Source organism: Bidens hawaiensis, unplaced genomic scaffold, assembly GCF_021521415.1.
Source record: "Bidens hawaiensis isolate Kalapana, Puna unplaced genomic scaffold, B.hawaiensis_p1.1 tig00032460_1, whole genome shotgun sequence".
NCBI lineage: Eukaryota > Viridiplantae > Streptophyta > Magnoliopsida > Asterales > Asteraceae > Bidens > Bidens hawaiensis.
In genome coordinates, this window is record NW_027495537.1 from 1 (window position 1) to 26,505 (window position 26,505).

At 33.9% G+C, this 26,505-nt stretch overlaps 1 pseudogene across 1 annotated transcript; it reads right to left on the bottom strand.

Moving 5' to 3' along the window:
* Nucleotides 1-11,223: 11,223 nt before the first annotated feature.
* On the bottom strand, nucleotides 11,224-21,389 carry LOC143583591 (uncharacterized; annotated as a pseudogene). Its single transcript, XR_013144205.1, has 15 exons — nucleotides 21,293-21,389; nucleotides 19,042-19,215; nucleotides 18,882-18,933; nucleotides 18,682-18,789; nucleotides 17,974-18,058; nucleotides 16,936-16,990; nucleotides 16,307-16,690; nucleotides 15,432-15,491; nucleotides 15,199-15,297; nucleotides 15,005-15,115; nucleotides 14,033-14,104; nucleotides 13,823-13,939; nucleotides 12,866-13,015; nucleotides 12,656-12,756; nucleotides 11,224-11,714 (listed from the first exon to the last, which is right to left on the bottom strand). The product of XR_013144205.1 is annotated as an uncharacterized LOC143583591 (transcript).
* Between the last annotated feature and the right edge of the window lie 5,116 nt (nucleotides 21,390-26,505).

Here is a 26,505-nt window from a genome sequence, read left to right on the forward strand (position 1 = left end):
CGCTGAACCAACCCATGAGTTTGAACAGAGACAGAAAGTTAATATATAACTATAGATATATAAGTTCATCTTCTTCCCAAAACAAACCTAGATTCCATACTCTTAGGGTATGTTTGGTAACGGGTAATGGAATAGATGAGGGAATGGAATGGACAAAGGAATGAAATGGATCATTACCATTCCATTGTCATGTTTAGTTACCATATAAGAATGGAATGATTAATCACTTTAATATTATTAATATTTTATTAGTAATAATAATAAAAAATAAATAAAATTAAAAATAAATAATATTAATAATAAATGAATATTCATAATAACTATTTTAGGACCCTCATGCTGCAACGAGATCGTTAAACCGTATACGCGTTATAAAATGTTAACTCATCAAGTTTTAAAAAAAAATATATATATCGATAATGTAGTAATAGTTCTAATAAAATAATAGTTATATAATAATATACAAAACAATAATGATAATTATATAATAATAATAATATAATTGGAAAATAATAATAATAATTATAATATAATTTATAATAGTAATAATGATGGTTGACTTTTTGACTTTTTCATTCCTTGAAGAAATGAAAAAAAAAACACATACCCAAAAGAATGAAAATCCTAAAAATGGAAGGAGTTTCATTCCATATGGAATGATCTATTCCATTTATGCATGGTAACCAAACATGCTTTTTTTCATTCATTTGAAATGAGCTATTACATTTCACCTTCCATTCCTTCATAACAAACACTACCTTAATCCATCCCATGTTTGTCTAAATTACATTGGGGTTTCGTTTATTGGATCAAAACTATTCAAAAGAATATAAAAATTACCTTTTATTGATACGAATTGCCGGAGAACAAGGTTGGCCGGAATACAGTTCTTGACGGATTAATTACAGATTATCGAGTGTGTGTGTGATCAAATAGATGGGTGTAGCGAGTTTAGATGTATGATAGGAGACTATTTATACTATTAATTGGGGCATATAAGGATTAATTAGTGTTAATTGCTTTAGGCTGTTTTCCGGCGGGTTTCGCGGATTTATTCATTAATATTCGGCCGTTAAAACATATAACAATTGATTGTTAATGTAATCCGTTGAAGTCTAAAGCCGTTACAAGAATAAACTGGTCAAAAGAACGAGATATGAGGTGTTTAGATGTTGCCGGAGCCATTTGCCGGAGTTCATGGATGTCGTCGGATTTTGTGTCACCGGAAAAACGGGATTTCAGGTGGGGGGTTGGGCTGCTGGATGTTTATATTATTATTATTATATAACTTAAATAAGATTTTACACTTTAGTCTCTTAAGTTTCTATTTGTTTTAAAACAGTTTTAAAGTATATTTACAAGGTGAACCTTGTACTTTGAAATGTATTAAGAATGAAATAAAGTTATAATATTTTGGATATATTATACCCGTATAGTTGAAGGGTCATTTAACTAGAAACGTTAAATCTTGGAATTTCATAAATTGAACAAACGAATATATAAACGAACGATAGATAAGCATGAATCCTCGAGAATATTATTAATGTGTGTGTGTATCTATATATTTATATTTATATATATTTTTATAAACAAAACCGAAAATCAAAATGGGTCAGGTTTTCGGGTTTGAAAAGTAACGAATGTTACAGGAAAATCGGAAAGAGAAACGACACAGTTTCGGACTTTGGCGATGGCATCCCAAAAGAAACCAAACCAAACTTAACAGTAAGCCGAGACGGATTTCACCAGAATATTCAAATGAGCATTTAGGTGGATTATAAGTTTATAACCGTGTAATATACCCACAAAGGACACAAGGCATCGACAAAGTGTTAGTGGCCGTTGAGTTGTTGCACGGCAAGTTGATTTTCCGGGGTGGTTGCCGAGACCATCCCGTTACCCCTTAGTTTCCACATGTGTTGAATGTGGAACCGCATTTTCAGATGAATATGCGTGAAATTACATGTAGCAATGCCTTTCAGAAAACTTATGGCTGGTATATGTGTAATAGGTAATTTTAGACTCCAAGTCACAAGTTGGTGAACTTGAGGGACCTATAATGACAAATCGGTCATAGTTGGTTATGTTTCCTAATTGTATTGTAATTTTCGAGTTAATGAGAATTACAAAGATCGAGCTTATGATCTAAAATATTGTTTGTGTTTTTCGATTTTGGTTACCAAACTTGACATCCAAGTATTTAATACATATTATTTTGAATTATTACATTAACCTGTTCCTAGCGTCTAGATCTAATATTAGACATATAATTCAAGAAAAGTCATGAGAAATCTCCAGCTCACATATATAATAATTCAAGAATGCTAAACACAATTGCCTAGAAATTTGCAGGCACCATTGCCGTGTAGGATGGAGCTCCACTAGCAGATGGTGGTGGTCGAGTGGTGCTACCAGAGGTGATAGTTGGTGGAATTGTTGGGCTCGAGCTTGGAGATGAAGTGGGCGGATAGGGTGTCGTTGACGGACCCCGGTGTTTGAGCAGGGTCGGTCCAACAGAAGTGTTGGGCCAAGGTAGGGCTTGAGGCCCCTAAGAAAATAAGGCCCCCATTTAAATTAACTATTTTTATATATAGAGAAACTTTTACTAATAATGTGTAATTGATAAAAGACACATTTTATCTTTCTTCATTCCGGGTCACCAATAGATAGAACGAAGGTTGGCATACATTTTATCCGCTCCGGGATGAACAGAGTATCGTGACTTATGTGCTTCGTCTAAGATGAAGGTGCGAAGATCGTCACAATTAGGGATCCATAACGATTGATAAAATAAAGCAAGCCATTTCGTTTGGTTTCGAGTTGAAGTTCGGCACCACAAAGCATCTCGTCATACATGTTACCTTCGGTGACGAAGACATGTTGAGCTTCATAGATGCGACAAAGAAGATCGGGTTGATTAACCACGCAATTAAGCAACATGGATTTAACATGTTTCTTACGACTAAGGGCATCGGCCACGACATTCGCTTTACCGGGATGGTAGCGAATCTCACAATCATGGTCACTAAGTAACTTAGCCTATCGTCGTTGTCTCATGTTGAAATCTTTTTTATCGAAAATTTGTTGAAGACTCTTATGATCGGTGTAAACGACACATTTCGTACCATAGAGATAGTGTCTCCACATTTTTAGAGCGAATATAACGGCTCCAAGATCGAGATCGTGTGTTGTTTAATTCTTTTCATGGATCTTAAGTTGTCTCGAGGCGTAAGCAATAACCTTGCCTCGTTGCATAAGAACACAACCAAGACCTTGGTTAGAAGCATCACAAAAGACAATGAAATCATCATTTCCCCTGGGGAGGGTTAGAATCGGAGCATTGCAAAGCATGTCCTTTAGGGTTTAAAAGACTTCTTCTTTCTTCGACCCCCACTCATAAGGCTTACCCTTGTGAATTAAGACAGTGAGAGGTAAAGAAATTTTAGAGAAATTCCGGATGAAACGACGGTAATATCCCGCTAAACCAAGGAAAGATCAAACTTTGGTGGGAGAAGTCGGGGTTTTCCAATTCTTGACGACTTCAAATTTTGGCGGGATCAACGTGAATACCTTTGTTATTTACGACATGACCTAAAAATTGAACTTTTTTTAGCCAAAATTCGCACTTACAGAACTTGGCACAAAGTTGTTCTTTTCTCAAGAGATCGAGAATAACATGTAAATGCTTTTTGTGCTCGGTTTCGGTTTTGGAATAGATTAGAATATCATCGATGAAAACAATTACGAATTTTATCCAAGTAGGGTTTGCAAACATGGTTCATGAGATTCATGAAACCGCGGGTGCATTGGTTAGCCCAAAAGGCATAACACAAAATTCGTAATACCCATATCGAGTTCGGAATGCATTTTTGGGTATATCTTCTTCATTGATACATAGTTGATGATAACCCGAACGAAGATCGATTTTCGAAAAGCAAGCGACTCCTTTAAGTTGGTCGAAAAGGTCATCGATACGAGGTAAAGGATAACGGTTCTTGATGGTGAGTTTGTTGAGTTCACGGTAATCAATGCACATACGGAAGGTTCCATCTTTCTTCTTCACGAATAAGACCGGTGCGCCCCATGGAGATGAACTTGGACGAATAAAGACCTAGTCTGAAAGTTCTTGAAGTTGTTTAGAAAGTCTTGCATCTCGGAGGGTGCAAGACGGCAAGGTGATTTGGCAACGGGATTAGCTCCGGGTACAAGATCGATACGAAACTTGACTTGTCTAGCGGGAGGAAGTCCGGAAACGTCTTCGAGGAAAACGTCAGAGAAATAACGTGAATTCGGTTTTACAGTGTTTTCAACAATTAATGAGTAAATCGTTGTGTATTGCTATATAATATATGTTTTTTTAGTTTTGAGTCGTTTAGGTCGAATCATATAATGAAAGGATTAAAGTAATTTAAATAAACTTGTATACGACAAAAATGTTTTCTATATATAAATAAAAGTATACATTTATATATTGATAAATTTACTGTGTTTATAATAATAATTAAAATGGAATAGAAGAAATTAAAATGAAATAGAAGAAACTTATAACCTATTCAATAAGTAAAAACATCATACATTAAAACATATAATATATAAAATATCAATACAAAATGAAAGTAAAAATCAAACATATTCCTAATCAGGCGAACTAGTAAAAAAATAAACATGCATGATAAACTATTTAAGTTAATTTACTTTTATTAAAGCTATTGTACTTTTCAATATCTTATAGCATCATTTAGGCTGAGGGGTGTGGGGGGCGCGAGAGGGGGCGCGAGTGGGGGCTCCAGCCAATAATATTGTGACGTGTGGCAGAGAGAGAAACTTGATAAGATGGGTGTTGGAGCCCCCGCTCGCGCCCCTGGCCCTGGTGTGGAGGGGCGCGAGCAGGGGCGCGAGCGGTTTTTTTTTTATTTTTTTATAAATGTATTAAAAAAACGTATTATTAAAAAAACTCATAAATTATTTAAAAAAACACACATTAATTAAAAAAACAGATTAATATCTAACGGCTCTATTTCTAAGCCCCAACGGCTTAGAAACTAAAAAAACATACATTATAATCAAAAATCCAAAACATTCATCACAATTTTAGTCTTAAAAATATTGACATGTAGTTTTTTTTTAAGTAGACATATTTAACAATCCTTTTGTAAAAAAAACTTAAGAACAAGAACATAAAACTACACACATTAGCATAGGTTTAAGGTTAACTTTTATAAAACTAAAACTTGCAGGAGGGAAAGTGTAACTTAATAAAAAAAATTGGGTAAATAACCTAAATATATAAACTCACGTTCTCTCCTCTTCCCTACTCTAAAAACTTCAAACCCTAATTAGATACTTCATAGCCACCGCCACTCAGCTGCCTCAATCAACATAATCATAGTTTATCACACATCTTTGTCAGATCTTCATCACAATTCATTTACAAAGTCTAAAATGGTTTAAATGGCCGGAAAAATTGCATTCATTCTTACCGGATCTTCATCACACATCTTTTTCTTACCGGATCTTCATCACAATTTTTTTTAATAAAAATAAAGAGCCAACGGCTCTATTTCTAAGCCCCAACGGCTCTTCACGCATTCCCAGGCCAACTTTACGCCTATTTTCTCCCGCTAGCCCTCTTGCGCCTGCCTTGGTCTGCGTGCTCGCGCCCCTCTCGCGCCCCTCTCGCGCCTCGGTGGTGTGGTGCTCGCGCCCCGGGGCGCGAGCAGATGGGCTCACGCGCCCCCTCTCGCGCTCCACACCCCTCAGCCTTAGTGAAGTGGTAAAGCTATGTGTAGGCTCATACTTTAATATATAATAAAAAATCAATAGTATAGAGAGAGAGAGAAACACAGATTATCATTTTTTTTTTCATATGTATAAAACCTATCCAGAGCTTCATACTTCCACTGATAGCTCTTGCCGGAAATTTTTTTATGATAATGTTTTTTTCTTCTCCTTTTCTCATTATCTTATAGGGTCGGTGTTGAAGTTTTACAGAGGTCGAATGGAATTTATCTTTTATATAACACTAATTATTTTTTTTTCCACAGGGGTCGACCGACCCCCTACGATAAAGTGTAGGTCCGCCCCTGGCAACGAAGCAGACAATCGGAAATAGAGAGGAGGGAGGCAGAGCAGCTAGGGTTTCTGGAGAATCCCGATTTTTGGGTGTAGCCGGCGGTAGCATCTGATTTAGGGTGGTTCAGACATCTACCGAAGGCGGCTGCAGCAACTCCAAGGTCTGATTGATGCAAAGAGAGGACCAATCAATAAGATACAAGGGTGTTCCGACGGTTGTGAGGTGCATCCGACAATCTAGTATGATTCCCGGTCACAATGGTTTTCTAGTGAAGCTACAACTCAATCATAAAATGTCTACAACAGCATCTCCACTAAAGATGTTAGTCGTCCGTTAGTGAGGGAGTGACAAAAACAAATTGAATGAAAGTTAGGAGTGGTGGGTAACTAATCAGAAGTTGGAAGTTTTATCAGCCAGCGGATGAAAGCTATGAGTATTAAAAACCAATGTTAAAAAAATGGCCGGCCAAGTATCGAATGAGAAAGATATTCAAAATGTCAAAATGCATGTGCTACCTCATAGAACTTGCAAACTTCTAAACGTAACCCAACCTTTTAAAAAAATAGTAGCGTGTTTATTTACAAAACAATTTCATGCTATTACATCACAATAAAACTAGGGTTTTAACGACGGCATACACCTTTTGTAAAATTCATTTTTGCGCTTATTTAAATGATAAGTCTCAATGTATTGGTTGTCAATCTAATTTACACAATCGGTGCAAAAGTGGCCAAGTTTTTCGCTAATTGTGGCGTGTTACCGGTTGTCGGTATAATTGGCGTAAAATTAGTAGAGTTTTCTTCAATGTCTAATTGGTAAAACTTTAGCCATGTTTTGCTCAAAACTTTCTAAACTGGCGCTAAAATTGACTACATGTCGATCATTTATGGCTTTCTTCTATTTAAATGATCTTTATAAAAATATCAACGGTTCTCTTATTATTTTGAACGGCTGGAAACATATTCATCCTATTAGTAATCCGTAAGTGTAACGATTTAATTTCCACTAATAACTTATCCGCTTGTAAAACCTTGTGATTCAAGATTTAGTCATGATAGTTATGCACATGATTTCTTGCATAAATAAACCAGTGGAGACATCCTAGACTCCTAATGGTCATCTGGTCTGTCTTACAACCAAAAGGTTTGCAGGTTGTGGTGTGTAACTATCTTAAAAAGTCTAGGAACTATTCTTGTCTTATCAAACCCTTGTCTTTGCTGACATTTGGCTCTACTTGTGGACTTGAACTAGTTGGTTAACTGGCAACCCACCAGTGGTGGATCCAGAAAATTTTTTCACAGGGGTCGGATTTTTTTTGGTTCAGTACATTTAAATTTTTTATGGTTCGGTTTGGCCGATCGGCGGTATATAATTTTTTTTCGATCCAATTCTTTTGTTACGTTCGGGTCAAATCGAGTCGGGCCATATAAAGAATAACTAGATAACTAAACAAAATATCATATAGCAAAAAAAAGGACATGAATTTTGCAATAAAATATTAGTTTTTTACGTGACTATATTCCTCAGCAAAACTATTGAAAAATCTCAATCTTCACTTTTTCTCCGTAACTTTATTAAATCTCATGCGCATAATTTTCTTTCACAGGGATGAGAAATTTACTCCTACATACATGTCTAATAAATTAGTTTGTTCAAATTGGGTCACAAAATCATATATTCATCATGCTTTATTCTATTAAAAGAAATGTACACTAAACATTGAAAGAATTATTAAAAATCATCTACTAAATAAAATAATAAATAGTAAATAATAAATTAATTAAATACAACCAATAAATGACAGAAAATTTGTTTATTAATCTAATGAACTAAGATACAAAAAGACAAATAGATGTCTTTTACGGACACACGTGTGCATAGTAGACCTTCTTTTTTCTTTTAGATTATACTTCTCATTTTTAAATATTGCATATCTCCTTCCTCTTTTAAGTTTTAAACTACAGATGTAACACTCTAACCCGGAACAGGCTAACGTGTCACTATTACAAATATCAAATCAAAGCCACAATCCAAGTTACAAAAATTTAAAGCAACCTAAGGCATATTAGTAAACCAAAATAAATTAACTTTTAAAATCTTGAACTTCATTAGTCTCTCTCATCATTAACTCCCCCGAGTCCCCGATTACTTGTAACAAATAGGAAAAAAACAACAAAGAAAATACGGTTGAGCAAAAAATTGCCCAGTAACGGAAAGAACAATAGTATAGGTAAGGGCAGACGAAGGAAAAGTAAGTCTAAAACTTTGATTCAAACTCGAAACCAACTTTTTACTGACAAAAATACTAGACATAAACTGACGCATAATCCGATACTTGGTCGGAACAAAATCAAACGCACACAGAAACATATCAGAATATATTCACACATCAAACCACGTGACTACACATATCAAGAACTCAAAAGTCACGTGAGAAGGAAACACCCATGAGCCTAAACAGAACAGACTGGTACACAGCTAGCTAATCCATGCACCTATGAGACGGTGAGTGTGGCGTACACCCATTATTCCATCTCCACACAACAAACGCAATCTCAGAGCTAAGATCGATCTATACGTCTCTATGGGCCAAGCTAGAGACGCTGTGAACTTTTATTACGCACTGTCACGATAAGTGCATGCTGTTACGCCCATACGACATTTCAGACATGCTCGGGTGACAGAGTACAAAAGCTAATTTTATATAAATATGCAACAAAAATGCTACTAACGGAACATGCAATAACGAGTACAAAATATATATTGCATGCTACAAAAATAAATATAAAACATACCAAATAAGTAAACCGAACTCAAACTGAAAAGTCCGCACTACAAAGTGAGAAATATAAAATGGAATATAATTTATACTACGAGTAAACGAAAACAGAAACTGTACTACGAAGTAACGGAATATAAATAATACTAAAAGGAAACAAAAACAGAAACCGTACCTTAGTTTAGCAAAACAAATCAAAGCAAAACAATTAAGTCGTCTTTAACTGCTACGAGCACCTACAATTTAATTAATTATCAACTTAGACTTACTAACTCATGTTTTCTTGTTTGACTCATGATTAAATTAGTTCCTGCGACGGAGATATTTAGAAATCTTTATGATCTACGTATTGCTTTTTATAATAAAAAGAGACTTTAATTCAATAAATCAATATAGAAATTAAATGTTGGCCAACCGTTTACTAAAATTCATAATTCAATTAATTATTTACTCTCAGCTGAAATTATGTTTTTAGTCGTTGCGAACAACAAGCTTACAATTATTCATATTGGTTGAGTTATGGTTGGTTATAAAGGTAATTCCAAACAACTATGAATACCCAGACAGTAAGCTTGTCATGCTAATTTGAGCTTAGAGACCTGTTGATTTTTTTTATCCTTTCACAGATTCTAACTTACTAACCATATTATATATATATATATATATATATATATTCGAGTTCATCTTGTTTGTTTACAACTTGAATATGAAGATTTTATTTGTATATGCCTTATATACTAAAAATGTGATGTCTATGAAAACAATATATGGGGTCTAGCTTTTAAGTATTATGGCTCCAAGCGAATTTTATGAAGCAGCCAAAGAGGTCGAAATAGAACAATACAAATCAGATGAACAAATCAAACTCTATAAAAAAACGTTTTAAATCGCCGGAACAAAACGTAATCACATATGCATGCTTATGAAGCCAAAATGGTGAAATATTTCCTACCTCAGCAGCGGAATAGCAGAACGAAAACACCGATTATGGCAACGGACACGACAACATGAAACAAACGAGTGCAGTGTGATGGTGGGGGTGTAAGACGGTTTCGGTGGTTGTTTCAAGTAGCAGCGAAACCGCACTATGATTGCAAATAGGGTTTTAACAAGTTAATTTATGTGGCCTAAGGGTCATATAATAACTGAGTGGATATCTCCATGATCCCGACTTCCCCGATAGTTAGTTATAGCAGATGAGGTTTGAGAATTTAAAGTTTAATCAAAATCTTCTTTAAACAAACTGATATTGGGTTCCTAAATTATAGTTTACTTATTTCATAACTTATGTTAGATGTTTTATTTTATTAACTTATTATTTGTTAGTATACATTCTAGCCATTCAAATTTCAAATATTATTATTATTATTACTATTTTCGTCAAATTACGGGTATTACAATAGAGCTTCCTCCGGCATCTTCACTGACACCGGAAAATTTCCTGCAAGTGCAAATTCAATCTTTTCTGTTTATCTTACATTTTTACTAGTTTCACAGGGGTCGGTTTTAAAATTTCACAGGGGTAAGTTAGAATTTTAACACATATATAACACTAAAAACACAAAAATTCACAGAGGTCGGCCGACCCCTGTAGCACCAACATAGCTCCGCCCCTGCAACCCACTTTCGGTCACCTTTGTTTTAGTTTAGATAGTATTAAATTATTTAACTGCGCCAATAAATTAATTCACCAATGTTTGGAATCAGTTAAAGTTGTACAATATGAAAAATACCACCGCAAATAAATATGACAAAAGGGTAATACTTTTGAAATTATAAATCTAAAGATGACGAAAGTACAAGTCGTGCGGGCGAGAAAAATGAACTTTGATGTCAACCCTTGTGCGAGGAGGGTTAACACGGGGAACATGTTTAATTAAAAAGAGAGACAACCTATTTATAACAACCTGCCAACGCATTAGACTCGTATAGATAAATGGGTTACACAACTGATTTTGTGTTACACAAATTTAAGTTTTCCTAGGTTATGATCGATGCTCTTTACACAAATAAATATGCAGGTGGTTTACAGGTCTAGTCAACTTGTCAACTTTGACAATTTCTGTTTCTACTTGAAACGATTTATAACAAAAGTTTTAGTGTTTGTTGATTCCTAGGAGTTTAGTTCTTCCTCTCTGCTGCCTATTGGTATTAGTGGACTAGGATTGACATGTATACCGAACCATAGGTATAACCTTTCGCTCAATACTAGAATCGATAATTGAAACATAGCATCTGAGGCTACATTAATCGAGGTTACAGTTAACATAACATTTTAGATGAATCTCGCATGACTTGGAACATATTGCAAATAAGAAATAGTTCACACACGTATCATAACACAAAATCAACGGTATATCTTCTAAAAATAATAATAGAAGTACGGATGTCTTGTTATGCGTTTACAAATTCCAAAATCAATTACTTGTTTCAGAAGATATAGGAATTAATATGCAGAAAACAAATGCTTAAACATCGGTATAATAATTCTGTACTTACCGATGTCTTTTGTTTATCTTCATTCGGATCCTGTATCACAGCACCTCATCGTCTTGTTGTTGATAAACCGAGGCATCTTGAGATTGTAGCGAAGGCGGAGTTCCTGGTGGAATCGAGGCGGTACCGTTCTCGCCGGCGTGCACACATAGAGCCTCTGCATCACGAAGAACGGGATCGAGGTCGATTTGACCGCTTAATTCGTTGATGAATTTTAGAAGGGTGTCAAAGCCCATTTGCTCGCTTATTATTTTGGCCCGGTGTCGTTTAAGGATGGCGACACATACGTATAGATGAAGGTGTTCGCTAGGGTAGTGAGTCCATAATACTTCCCATAATCTTAGTGTTATCTCGTATTCGAACTCCCTGAAAGAACGTCACCGACATTAGTTATTATGGTAACAGGTTAGAAGATGGTACAATGTTTTGTATTTTCTACCATTTTCTGGAAAACCTAAAAACATGTTTTTATTGCATATAGAGGCGACAAATATGGGTTTTCACAGTCTGGCTCAGCCGGTTTTGATTGCATTACTATTGCTTTAAAGAGAACCACAAAACAAACCGGCCAAACCAACTGGAAACAGTTTGGTTTGACTTGACAGTTTAGGCTTGTTATTACTTATTTCTGAAGATCATTATTTGTATTATTTTTTAAAAATTATCAAAATGGTTCATGAATATCAGACATATACATGAGTGCATCTTCAAAACATAAAAGAACACACATGAAAAGTTAAACTCGTCAGCTTCAGCTTACACGGTGGGTTCCAAGACTTAATCTGCTGACATCAATAAACCCGGTTTTCAAACCGAAACCGTGCGCTGAAACGTGTATATACCAAAACCAGCTGAACCAGCTAATTTGCTTCAGTTTGGACGGTTCAGTTAGTTTTAACGGCTTAGGAGCACCCCTGTTGGCGAACTCCACCCATTTAGTCAATTTGGTTTACTCTTACGTAGCATTTGTTTTAACAGGTTTCAAATGAGATTAAGCCACCCAAAATTTATTTTAAAACATAAAGCCACATAAACTATTATTAACTCCTAACATATGTAATTTATGTTCTCCTATTTAACACCACTTATATTTTTAAAAATTAAAAATTTTGGAAAGAAAAGTGTTTCGGGTCAACCTGACTCAACCTATACCAAAAATCCTACTTGTTTGACTAGTTATACACCTGCCTAAACTTTTACGACTACATTTCAATACTTGTCACACAACATGCAGCGAGGACTTTCAGTTTACTAAAACTTTGATTGAAAAGATGTAAATCGGGGACTAGGATAAAGTATAGACTTACCTTTTGAATTGAATAAGAATCCAGCGGAAGCAGAAGAAATAATTCAAGCAGTCATTCTGCTTAAAGTAATTATGTAATGGGTCGTCTAGAAGTTCCACCAACTGCCATGTCAGATAAGAAAATACATGTTAGAAATTACAGCTACAAACACATTATATGATATATCAATCCAAAGTTCGCAAAAGACAGATTCATAATAATAGAGAGGACCTTGGAGAGTGCAAAAAGTTGAGAATGCATGCCACTTTGATCACGGTTAAAATTTGGCCCAAGCCGTTCTAATAGATGAACAAAACACCAGAATGCTTCTGATTCATCTTTCATGATATATAATATCGGGGAGAGGAGATCACTCATGCCCTATGAAAAGTATATTTAACACCCATTAGCAAAATCATTTACCAACTACTTTATATAGGAACAAACATACCAAAAACATAAGTCAAGTAAATCAGTACAATGTACATCTCAAAAACAATAATCAAAATAATTAAAACTGTTTGCTTATGATTGGGTCGATTACGATTACTTGCATTTAATCTGGTAATAAATGGCTAAAGAAAAATGGAAAATGTAATTGTAATTAGGGTTGTAAACTAGACAGGACAAGCTAGATTGGGCTCGGGCTCCGCTCATTTATCTTAACAAGCTCAAATGTTGAGCTCGAGCTTGAGCTCGGCTTGTGACTCGTCGAGCCAGCTTGTCTATTTTTAAAAGAATTCACTTACGACCTTTTACACATTGATGTATATAAAAAAAAGTATAGCATGCACATAATGCATAGTTAATAAACTAAAAAATTTATAATTTATATATTCATACTAATATTTAGGTTATACTGTTGGTATAAAAATTTGGGCTATAATTTAAACAAGCCAATAAGCCTCGAACGAGCCAAACTTACCCATGCTTGAGCTCAACTCCATTACAACGAGCCGATTTTAAGCGAGCTTTTAAGCTCTTATCGATCGAGCTTCAAGCAGGCAACGAGCTTTCTCAACAGCCCTAATTGTAATATTATTGAACTCCAAAATCATTTTAAGATAAAAACTAGATACATCGGTTTTTTATAGCTTTTGTAATCATATTTGACACACTTGGTTATTTATAAAAAGGGTTCATAATTTGGATTTCATAACAAAATAACTGACAATGGTAGATTCTTACCTGACAGTAACCAAGGTCAAAGTTGTAGAATGAGTAAGTCAACAATATGTGATGCATAAGGCGTACATTCGGATTGTCATCACCCTCATAGAATGATAGTGATCTGTCCGTCCTTACCTAAAAAAATATAATAAAATATTTCAGTATCAAAAAAAAAAAAAAAAAAAAGAGCCGTATTGTGAATAATTTGAAGTGGGTGTTTAATCATACCACGTCTTTCTCAATAAGAACATTTCTTTCTCTGAATTTTGTAAACCTTTTTGCTTGTTCTACAGAAATGCTCTGCATAAGATAATTGGAATGCACAGAATATAGTAAATATTTTCATAAAACTTATAGTGTTTGAATTAACAACACGATATAAATGAATTAAAGATGGGGCTAAACGAGTTCAGATTGTAAGCCAGTCGACATGGCTAACCCATCTGATATACGGGTCGAGTTAGGGTTTCCTTGACAAGCGCGCTTCCAACCAGTTATCTTTTACAAAAATTAAAAACCCAAATATTAAAATTTTTAACACCAGAGCACATGTATAATTTTATATTAGTTTCCCTTTTCTCTTTTATTAGTTATAATAGTTTTGTTGTCTTTTTGTAGTTATGAATATGATTTGATATTAGTCAAACGAACTGGCCAAAAAATGATAAACACGGCAAACCAGTTTAATAAACTTGTTGAGGTTACAATTCAACTTTTCAAAACGATTGGTTAAGCAGGCCGAGTTATGCCAACCCGCCAAAGACCTCAAAAACGAACCAAATACCGAGATTTTGATTTTTTAGCTTTTAAAAACCGTTCGGTTTCAGTTTTTCCAGTTGTGTCATTTGGGCTTGAAATTTTTTGGTTGAAAAAATGACCCAAAATAATGAATTTGAGCTTAAATCTTCATGATATTTAATAATTAAGTAATTCATATTTGTTTGGCCTAATATACTTGGGTCACACTATTTACTAAATTCTTGTAAATCATGTTCAGTTCGGTTCAGCTTTTCAGGTTTAGTTATATGCAAAACCGAAACTGAACTGAAAGTTCGGTTTTTATATAAACCAACTGTCAGCTTTTGTTTGGTTTTGGTTTTTTGACTTCATGCACACCCTATTCATTTCTGCACGGAAAGAAAAAGAACTCATAACATCGTTCTAAGACACTACACACTTGCACAAAAATTAATTACACACCTGCCATTGGTTTTTTATAGTCTCGTACTCTGATTTCTTAACAGACGCAGCATACTCCCTCTCTGCATATGTAGAATCATATGAATAATATCCCAATAAAAATGGCCAAACCTGAATCATTTATCATCAAGGGTTTAGTTCCACTAGTCAAAAAGAGAAACTGTCAAAAGTCAAAAGTACCACGATAAACGAACCTCCTTACGCAGGTTTTCCTCCACTCCACCATAAAATACTCTCTTCCTAAGTGCATCAGGATCTACAATACGCCCTTCAGAATCCAAAAAGGTTGGCCACTGTATAAAATAGTCATCGCAGTCAAAATTCAAAAATACTAACAAACAAAAGTGTTACTTCAAAATATTTATATTCAATCATGACGCGTCATTTTATGATTTCATTAAGCATGTACAAAGAAAGTATGTCTTACCTCTTCAAGTTCCAAAGGATGTTGACGAGGTTGTCCCCATGCCAGTGATAATTTATCTAACTGCGAAAAACAAATTAAAGAAAAAATAAAAAGGAGCAAAGTTATAATCGATAAGTGAGCACTCGTTAAAAAAATTTGAGTGTTCCCAAGATTCAAATAATACTTTAAATTTTCCTTGGTGTGCATCTCAGATTGAAAAGCTCTTTAAGATATTAAGACTTTTTCGGATTTGCTAACAGTAGCCCTTAGGTTTTATTTCTACATATCTTAAAAATATAGTTAGAACAAAATTTATTCAAACATCTCAACCAAATCCACTCCATTTCACATTTTTATTACATAGCCCTACTTTTTCTCCATCACTGCCCAATTATAGAATTGCTAAAATAGATTTTAAGAAAAATAAATAAAAGATGGTTGCTAAGAGTAATAATTGCCCAATTATCATTTATCTTTGTGAAAGTTTGCTTATGTTTGTTAGTTTTTTTTTTCGTTCGTTTATGTTCATTTATATTGATTAGTTTACTTCAGTTTAACTTCGTTCAGAACATTACAATTTAGTCCAGTTTTATGAAATTAAAATATTAATGATTACAATTTAGTTTAGTTAGTAATAATTTAGCCAAACAGATTGATGTTCGCTCTTACTTTTAAATGTGATTAAATCAGTTTTGTCATTTATGTTCGCCAAACTGTTTCGTTCTTTTGTGTTCGTTTACGTTCGTGAACCTTTTGTTTATATTGTTAACAAACACAAACAAGAAAACTGTTCGTTTGGTTGTTCGTGTTTAAACGTTTGTTCAAATAAGTTACACAAAAGAACACAAACATGCTCTGTTCGTGTTCTTTCGGTTTGTTTACAGGTCTAACTTTACCTCCAGAGGGTCAAAAGGTACAGGAACTTTCTTGCGAGCAAGTTCCACATCATTGGCGGCTGTTTCCTGTAACCGGTGGTCTTTAGAAGCCCAATTATTCCTCCTCTCATTAGGACCGTAAACATCACCAGGGTTGTCACGAAAAAGCTGTGAAGTTGTCTCTCGAGCAAACCTTGTAACAAGAGAGAATTTCTCTAAAACTTGAATTGAAATATCTCGAGCAGGATCATGACTTTTTTGCCTTTGTCTGTTGTTTTGTTGAATAATATCATCTTCTGAAGTATGATTATTGTCCAAATTGCCCTCCGAGGGAGAACTTGGAAACGAAGATGAGGGTGTTCTGTTTGCAAGAGATCTTGGAAGCTCCAATGAAGATAAAGTTCTCTGATAAGACATTTAAATAGCGTATGTAAACAAAGTTGAAAGTTTAACAGCCATTGATGACTGAATGATCAAGAACAAAAATAAAAAACAGTAAATAAGTATATAACTCACCCCCTCCCCCCAAAAAAAATATATATATGTATGTGTGTGTGTGTGTGTGTATACACACATATACATATATATATATATATATATATGCTGCTACTACATCAAAAGGCTAAATTACTTGCAAAGATTAACTGTACCTGAAGAGGATCTTGGAAGTTATTTACAAGAAACACATTCGCATTTTCTGAAGATCTGTAAAAACAGAGGTCTTATTAGAAACAGTAAGATAAAATATTCTGCACTAGCTTTTTTTTCCCAAAACACAGCTGATAATAACTGAAAGTAGGCCTGGTCGACTGAGCGGGTTGGATCAGGGGCCAAAAAGGGCCTGGGTCAAAATGGATGGCGTAAAAAATTATCAATTTGGTTCAGGTTGAAATGGGTTGTGACGTAGGTTGAAATGAGTCATTTTAATAAAAGAAATACCAAAATAGGTTCACAGCTATAGTTTTATCATGACTAGCGGCGACGACGTCAATGTGGGAACAACTACGAGGTAACTACGAGGTGGCCAGCGATGGCATGGGTGCATCAATTATGGCGGTCGCGGTGAGTGTGTTGGTGATTGCGGTCAGTGTGTCGGTGATGGTGGCGGTGGCGGGCAAGTCAATTGTAGTAGCAGCGGTGGAGTGGTGGGGGTGGCAACGATAGGGTCAGTAGTCACAACGTTAGTAGAGTGGCTGTGGCGGGGCAGATGATAGTAGCATTGGTGAGGTGCGTACAATGGTGGAGGTGGAGGTGCCGGTGGCAGTGGAGTGGCGGCACCAAAGCCAATGGTGGCTGCAGCGTTGGTGGAGTGATGGCGATGGTGGAGGTGGAGGCAGCGCCAAGTAGGTGCGGAGACAAATATGGTTGACTAATTTGAAGTGAACCAAATTAACCAATATACAACTTACTTTTGCCCAAATCAACCCATTCGCTAAAATGGGTCAAGATCACCACCTACATTTTAAAGTGCTAACTAGCCTAACAGAGCAAGCAATATCGACTAAAACAAAACTAATAAAAATAGCAGACGCCATGTGATCCTAAAAGAGTGTAGCTACGACCAGTCCAGGATATGAAGCTTGTTGTTTGCTGTAGCTACAGTGCTGGGTTCACAGGCAGGAATTACAATATTATATTTTGTATATCTAAAAAGTTAATAAGAACATGGAAAAAAAAACCCTACAAACCTGACAATAAGAACATGTTGCTTAATTGTAGCATAAAACTCTCGGATTCCTCCACTATAAAAGTACAACGGAGGATATGCTAGACCTGCACGAACATGTAATTTGTAGAACATGTTATATTGAATAGTGTCCGGTAGTATACTGATCCATCTTACTACTAGAAGAAATTACATCATCAACTCATTTATCAACTTAAACCATTCAAAAAACAGGTTATTAAATACAAAAACAACTTCAAAACCGATAAAACTCTAAACCTTCTTCTGCAAAGGTAGTTTTTTCACAACCTTAAATCCTACAATGGCATAAAATTTAAAATAATAGACTGCTAATCACCCTCTACGATGCTACAGGTATATCTTAAAGGTTTCAAGGTGATCATGCTAAGCAACACACTAAAAAAATACTGCATTATAATCATATGTTAGATCTAGCACATGCATGATCTACTTAAAAGGTCTGTTTATAATCATAGCTCTTGCACAAGTCACACTGTATGTAACACAATAGTGAGGGTATATAGTGCAGGTTAAATTGGATGTGAACTAGGAAGAACAATCATTCAAAGAATTTCAATTTTGGGCATGATGGAATTCAACTAGGCAATCAAGAACATGAAAATCATAAAATATATCTTGCTTTATGGAATAAACATGAATAGAATAGATGATAGATCCAGCTATATTGCAAAAGTATGATATAACCTACCAGATGATAGAACAACAATAACATACTGCCACCCAATTGCTGGTGTATGCCGACGAATCGAATGGATATCAGAAAACGATACTGCTCTTATGGTTTACAAATTTGCATCTGCATAAAAGCAACATTATTAATCAGATCCACAGTTCTAAAACAAATCACATGTGTATGCATATACAATTATTCATATAAGTAAGGCGAACCTCTTGCAGACAGCCTCGCATTTGAGCTTTGGCCTTTATAAGGTATCCACGTCTATTTTGTCAAAAAGAAGCATGTCTTACAATCAAAATAATAATAGCAAATATAACAGAACATGTATCAGAAAAGAACAAATATTACTTCATTACAACAGAAAATTACCATGAAAAGTGAAGAACCTTGCTTAAACAGCTTCAAACGCCCACTGATTCCTTCTATAGCAGATTGAGTCGGGTGAATTGCCACATTGTCCTTTACAAACACTATTTCTGCATCTTCTTGATCATTATAAGAGTTTTGCTTGCTACTGTCACTATGGGTTATGCTTGACGAGCCCTAAAAGACACAAAAGACAAGTGAAAACCTAAACATACAAGATGTGGGTTTCCAAATAAAGTGAATTGGAAGCTTATTAATTGAACTAGTTACCTAATAAATAGATTAACATCAATTATTACATAGAAATTCATTTTTGTAACTGAAAAGTAAGTTGCATCAAATATGTATGCCTCCTACACGCAACCAGCACAAGTTCAGTTTTCTATCCGTATTACATACAACTTTAAGGTGTTCCTGATTACTAAATGTCTAAATTAAAGTCATTTACTTATAAATTTCACATCATTAATTTCATATTAAAGACTTAAACTCAGCTGTTAGCATATAAAAATACAATGCATTCTTTACTAAGCCAAATCTGTCTTCAAATCAAGGCAATTACAAATGAACATATACTCCTTTACATGGCTCTTTCCTCAATAAGCCTACTTAGCAACAGTCATGAATCATGATCAGCTTCATTATAAATTCAATAGTCACTCTTAGGAATTAATTGCAAGTTGCAACCTACTGCACTATGTTCAGATATGTGAGAAAGCATCAATAGCTTCCCAATTAGGTCACCTTAACATAAACAGGAACAAGTTATGCTACTTAAATAATTCACATCTGGCATGCAATAATACTATATCATCATTCCATTGCAAAGATTCATGCCTCAAAACACAAGAAACCGTCACTTAGTTATAAGTTCCGCATCATTAACTTCATATTAAAGTCAGCTGTTAACATAAGAACATGCATTGTATTACTCACTAAGCCAAAGCATATCTTAACCACAAGTCAATTATAAACAAACATAGAATCCTTTTCATGGTTCTTTTCTCAATAAGCCTATTTACAATTATCAACAAACAAACACTTGCTTTCATCCAATATGAAGATATAGTTTACTTCATTTAACAACTATTAGAATTCACACCAGAATCCTTATCTTCGCCCATATAATCTAACTCAAAAACACCTTTATCCATAAAATATGTTTAATCTTTCAAAAACCTCCAACATCCGATTCCTCGTATTTATACATATTTAATTTAATAATAATTATTTATCCTTTCTTTATTATATTTTCTCTTTCTTACACTCACAGCAAATATGTGGAGTCCATATATACATGGAATCACTATTTAATCCATTTATCTATACCATACTTTAGGGAGTCGGATGTAGTGCAAAACATAAAATCCTTAAAACTTTTTCCTTTAATTATATAGTTTGGGATGATATAAGGTTTCCAATGTGAATGCTCTTAGCAAGAATCATAATTAAACAAGCCATAAAACACATCAAGTCTCAATAGTTCCATAACAAATTCAATCTCATTGGTCAACCGTAATTGAAACCTACTGCACTACCCAATTAGGTCACCTTAAACATAAACAGAAACTACTTAAAGTCATTCACATAGAATCTATGCAGTCAATCTTGGTGGTATCTCGGTTATCGTTCCCCATGTGAAATATTGGTAAAAATATCGGTACCGATAATATCGGCGATATTTCACCGATATTCCCGATATTTTAAGTCTTAATTTTCAACTTTTAGTGTTTAATGTTAGTGTTTTGAGTCTTAATTAGTTCCTAATAGCTACAATTGTTAGTAGTTCATTGACAAAGACAAAGACTTTATTTGTAGTAGAGTATATTGAATTGTTAGTGTTAAAGTGATATATATATATATATATAGATAGATATAGATATATATATATATATATTCTGCATGATATTAAAATTACCGATATCCCACTGATATCCCCCCATGATTACCGATATCCGATATTTTTCTGCATTAACTGCTTAGCATAGAATAAATTATAAACTGCGTGCAATAAGTAGCAAACATTATACCTTACAAACTCAACACACTAATAAACACGATCACGAAACCCTAATTAACACCAAACTAACGCAATAGCTTGATCCAATTCGCATCATTACTTAACAAATTAATCTACAATAAGTCTATAATCAAACCTAACAATCGCAATAGTGTACGTACAAATAGCAATTAGCATTTAATTTCGATTTACGGTAAAATAAAATTGATGAAGTACGCGTTGTGTGATGCTTACTTGTTTAGACGCGGCGGCGTAATCGGCGTCGTCGGATAAATCGTGAGCGTCGGTTTCGTGCATCGTTACCGGCGGTTGATTACGACGGTGATGGTGGTGGTGGTGAGCTGGGTTTGTAATCGGTAACGGAAGGAGATGGAGATTGCGGGAGTAATGTGATTTTGTTAAATTAATGTTTTACATAATAATAACTAGATTTTAGAAACTCACGTATTAAGGGGTATAAGTTCACGTATAAATTTTAATGAATAATTTAGTACAAATAAAATAAAAGATAACTAAGTCTCTTTATATTATGTAAAAGTTGTGTTACAAATATAGCCATTTTATGTCATTAAATGTATTTGAATTTTAACACGGTATAAGTTAATGTATAAATTACAATGAATAATTTAATACAAATAAAATAAAAGATAATTAAATAGTCTCTTTATATTATGTAAAAAATGTATTACAAATATAGTCGTTTTTTATCATTAAATGAATTTGAATTTTAAATCGAGAATGGGTTGTTCTACCATCGGTGTACAATAATGAAGTAATGCCATCGGAAGCACCATTTATAACAATAAGGCCTTTAGATCTGAAAGATGTGGTTAAAGTCTTTCACAAAAATGTTTTTCACTCCACACCCTAAACACTAAACCCTAAACCATAAACCACAAAAGGCACCAGATTTTCCTTTTTGAGCAGCTTTCATGATGTTCTTATAAACACACTGTTGTTCAACTGTCACAATAGTATTATACTAAATGTAAAAAAATTAGAAAATTTGTCTATGATTTTAGAACTTATTAAACATTGAATATTTGTAAAAAGTAAACAAAATTATTATAGTTTTCTTCAATATGAAGATGTCTCAAAAACTAAATGTTAGTGTACTCTTTTATATACATTTTAATTTTAAAGAAAATATATTTATGACACGTAAAATTATTATATATATTAATATTTTTTATATTAAGTATGTTTACAATATAATTTATAGTATTAATAATTCAATCAATGAAGATTGACCAATTAATACGGTATGTAGAATTTATAATCAATACTATATTTAGAACCAATATATTTTTTTTTCTATCAATAGAAGAAAAGTGATTTGGACGACAATATGATAATGAGAATTAACCTCAGAATGCCATGTGTCCAGCGTTATTTTCTTTTATTAGTATATGTAGATATAATAACAAGTTTTGTGCCCATCGATGATTAGGACCGTAAACAAACTGAATGTTTAGGGAACTGTTTATAAATTGTTTGGCAGTGGGTTTATTTATGTTTGTTTATTTAATAACGAACGAACATGAACAAAAAATTTATGTTTGTTTAGTTAAACGAGCGAACATAAACACAACATGTTTCATTTGTTCATTTATGTTCGTGAACGGTTCGTTTAGATCTTAAATAAACGAACATAAACGAGCACGAGCGTGTTTATTTTTATACAAACGAACATGAACAACAAATATTTGTTCCATTAAGTTTCTTTTCCGTGTCCGTGTTTGTTTAAAGTTAAATAAACAAACATGAACATACCCTTGTTCGTGTTCGTTCGATTCATTTACAAGCCTAGCGATGGTGCATTAACATGCATTCAGTTGGTATGGGTTAAGTTTGTTACGACACCGACACTAATTAAATAAATAACTGATCATGTGACCAAGGTTGCAAAAGTCGTTAGGCGGACCTTAGGTAACGGATTGATAAATATAAAGAAATGATTTTTTGGATATTGTAAATATATGTTAAAGATGATAAGTTTACTAATATTTATAATATTTATAAGAAAGTAGATGAATATCAATAGAAATATGATAAATACATTTTTAAATACTAAATTATTATAAAAATTGCTAATCATTAATTAAAAAAAGGAAAATTGGTTTTTATTGGTCCCAACTTTTTCATTTTTGCCGGCGGTGGTCCCAACTTTCATTTTGGCTGGCAACGGTTCCAACTTTAACATTCGTTTCTTCCACCAGTCCGCGACTGATGGAGCACTAACTCCGTTATGTTTTTGGTTTATACTTAATATAACCTCAAACTTTAGGGTCTAAACTGAAATTATAAATTTGAAATATATTAAATTAATAGAAAATAACCCAACCCCCCTGTAGCCCGTATTCCCGGCGAGCCGCCGCCGGCAATGGCGTGAGACTTCGACCACCGAAAAACACCCCCATTTCAGCCGTTTTTGACCCGTTAATTTAGAATAACGTAGTTAGACGGCAATAAACAACAATAATTAACATTCTAATTATATTTTAACGCCTTAACCGTCGAACTAATTCCCGTAACCTTCACCGGAAAATCGGCCATAAGCAATTAACACTGATTAATGAATTTCATCGCAATTACTAGTATAAATAGGACCCACACACCAAGCTAAACTTGCTCATCCTCTCAAATCTCACTGATATATCCTCTTTAACCCCGTAATCCTTCCTCCAAGCTCGGAGCTTCGGCCAACTTCGTTCACCCCTTTCCCGGCATCATTCGAGGTAATTAAAACATGGTTTTGAATCATTTTAATCCACTAATCAAACACCCTAACTTAATTTTAACAAACATGGATTGGATTAATCAATTGGATTTCTAGGGTTTGCAGAATTATGGATGAACCTGTATTATTATATACAATAATCCATGGTGGCTGCCACGTAAGATGTTTTTGACAACTCAGATTGACACGTAAGCAAAAACATAACGGAGTTAGTACTCCGTTAGTCACGAACTGGTGGAAGAAACGAATATTAAAGTTGGGACCGTTGCCAGCCAAAATGAAAGTTAGGACCAGCGCCGGCAAAAATGAAAAGTTGGGACCAATAAAAACCAATTTTCCTTAAAAAAATGATGTTCATATTAGAATTATGAATTATGTTTTATTTTTTAAGTCAAAGTCAGCCCAAGATAACCTTTAGACGATTCTTAATAAATAGGCGGGGTTAAAGAAAACTCGCCTCAACGCCATATCTTGTATTGTAGTGAATACTTGGGTAGTACTCGGCCTTGTAGACCTAAGTGCATGTGACACAAGATGTCCCTGCCACGTGGTCTAATTGGATATCTGCTCGGCCACCGACAATGCCTTTTAATTTATAGCCAGGTAACAAAGTCCACTGTCTTAGGCGATGAAACTGCTAATTTGGTTACGTTGTTATAGTACCTAAACTAAAAAAAGCATTAAAATAATCCAAACCATGTTTTGTAACACCAAAGATCAACTTTTTTTCTAGATCTGTATATTAAATAGGCAAATTGAAAATAAATAATCTTGACTTTTGTGTATTGGCCGATAATAATCTCAACTTTAAAATCATTATTAGCGGTCCCAACTTTCCACTATATTTGTCTCAATGGACCTATGTTAAAAAACACTTTACGTTGTTATGTTTTTTTCGAGTTTCAAACCGATGTTTTTGGGCTTTTGATCGAAAGAACGATACTAGTTGACCGATGTAAAACTTATCTCGAAACGGTGATCCAAGTAACAAAACAATGTTTCAATTCGGGTGTTTGAATTTCCAATAAAAAAAAATCAAGTCATTTGAATCACCGTTTCAAGATAAGTTTTACATCAGTCGAATCGTACCATTCTTCCGATCAAAAGCCCTAAAACATCGGTTTGAAATTCGGGAAAAAACTTAACGGCGTTAGTGTTTTTTATCGGAGGTCCATTGAGATAAAAATAGTTGAAAGTTGGGACCATTGGTAGTTAAGATTATTTATTTCCAATTTACCTATTAAATAAAAGAATTTTAGTATTTGGATTCAGTTTAGAAAGGTCTATGAAAGTCATTTATTATTATTATTATTATTATTATTATTATTATTATTATTTTGATAATTTAATGGAAACTTATTTTAATCAAGATAATTTATCATGTGTTAAAGCGGTAGGAAGTAACACGATAATTTATTACGTGTTAAAAAGGTATTTAGTAACATTTCAACCACGTAACAATAATTGTGTTGTATGAAGTCTATATTAATATTTTGATGATTTTCTTTTTTAAACAGCAAATTTTTATTAATTATTTTTGTTTATAGGAGCTGAACTCAAGGTCTTTCATACTCAGATGTATAAATGTTTTATCTTTGTCAATGACTACCATCTGTAAAGTAGTATGAAGTAATATTTCAACCGCTAAAATTAATAAAGGTGTGAATATTCTTTGGTTCATATATATGACAGTTTAAAATTTAGCGATCAAGATAAGATTATGTAGAAGTCTACAAAAGTCCATTTTTAATACTTTAATAGAAACCCATTTTAATCATGGTAATTTATTACGAGTTAAAGAGAGATGAAGTAACATTTCAATCGTGTAAAACTAATTATGGTGTATGAAGTTTGCAAGGAAACATGCATAAAACTCTTAAGATTTTGATACAAGACTTATTTTAAATATGATAACTTTTTGTCTGATAAAGTGATATGAAATAACATATCAATCGTGTAAAAAATAATGAAGTAAAGATTCTTTTGTTCGTATAGGATTGTCTTTAATTAAATGATTAAGATTATATAAGATATTGTTTCATATGAGTATAAGAGTTTGCATATCATTAACATAAAAAAAAACATGTATTTTAAACTTGATACGAAGGGAATTACGGGGAAGCTTTATTAGACTTTTTATGAAGTTATGCAACTACAGATTGTTACATCTTTAATAATTTTAAAAATGTTTTATTGTACATATACACCATGTTTTAATTTAATTTATTGAGCGTTATTTTCTTATATGGAACAAGAAAATATATTAGTTTTTATATAACGTGCACTATTTTTGTTTTATGTTTTAGTTATATCAACCAGGTTTGTTTCCCTTCGTAGTTTATAAAAAAAATATATAAAACGAGATACGACGAAATTTGAGATTCCATTTGTTCGTTGAAAAGTGTCGTTTTTGTTTTCATTAAATCGGGCAAGCGGCGATTGTTGCGGTTTTGTTTTTACTAAATGCGGCTATTAGGGACACGTGGGATGATTAAGAAGTTGAGTCTCGTGTACTAGTATTGATTTACACGTTTTGGATACCATTTGTTCGTTTAGGCTTCCATTTATTCATTTGAAAAGTGTCGCTTCTGTTTTCATTAAACCTGGCTATTAGTGACTCGTGGGCATTTGTATTCACCGAACGAGACTATCAGGGACTCCTTGGAGAATTAAAGAGATGAGTCCTCGATCTAGTCTTGCTTTAATC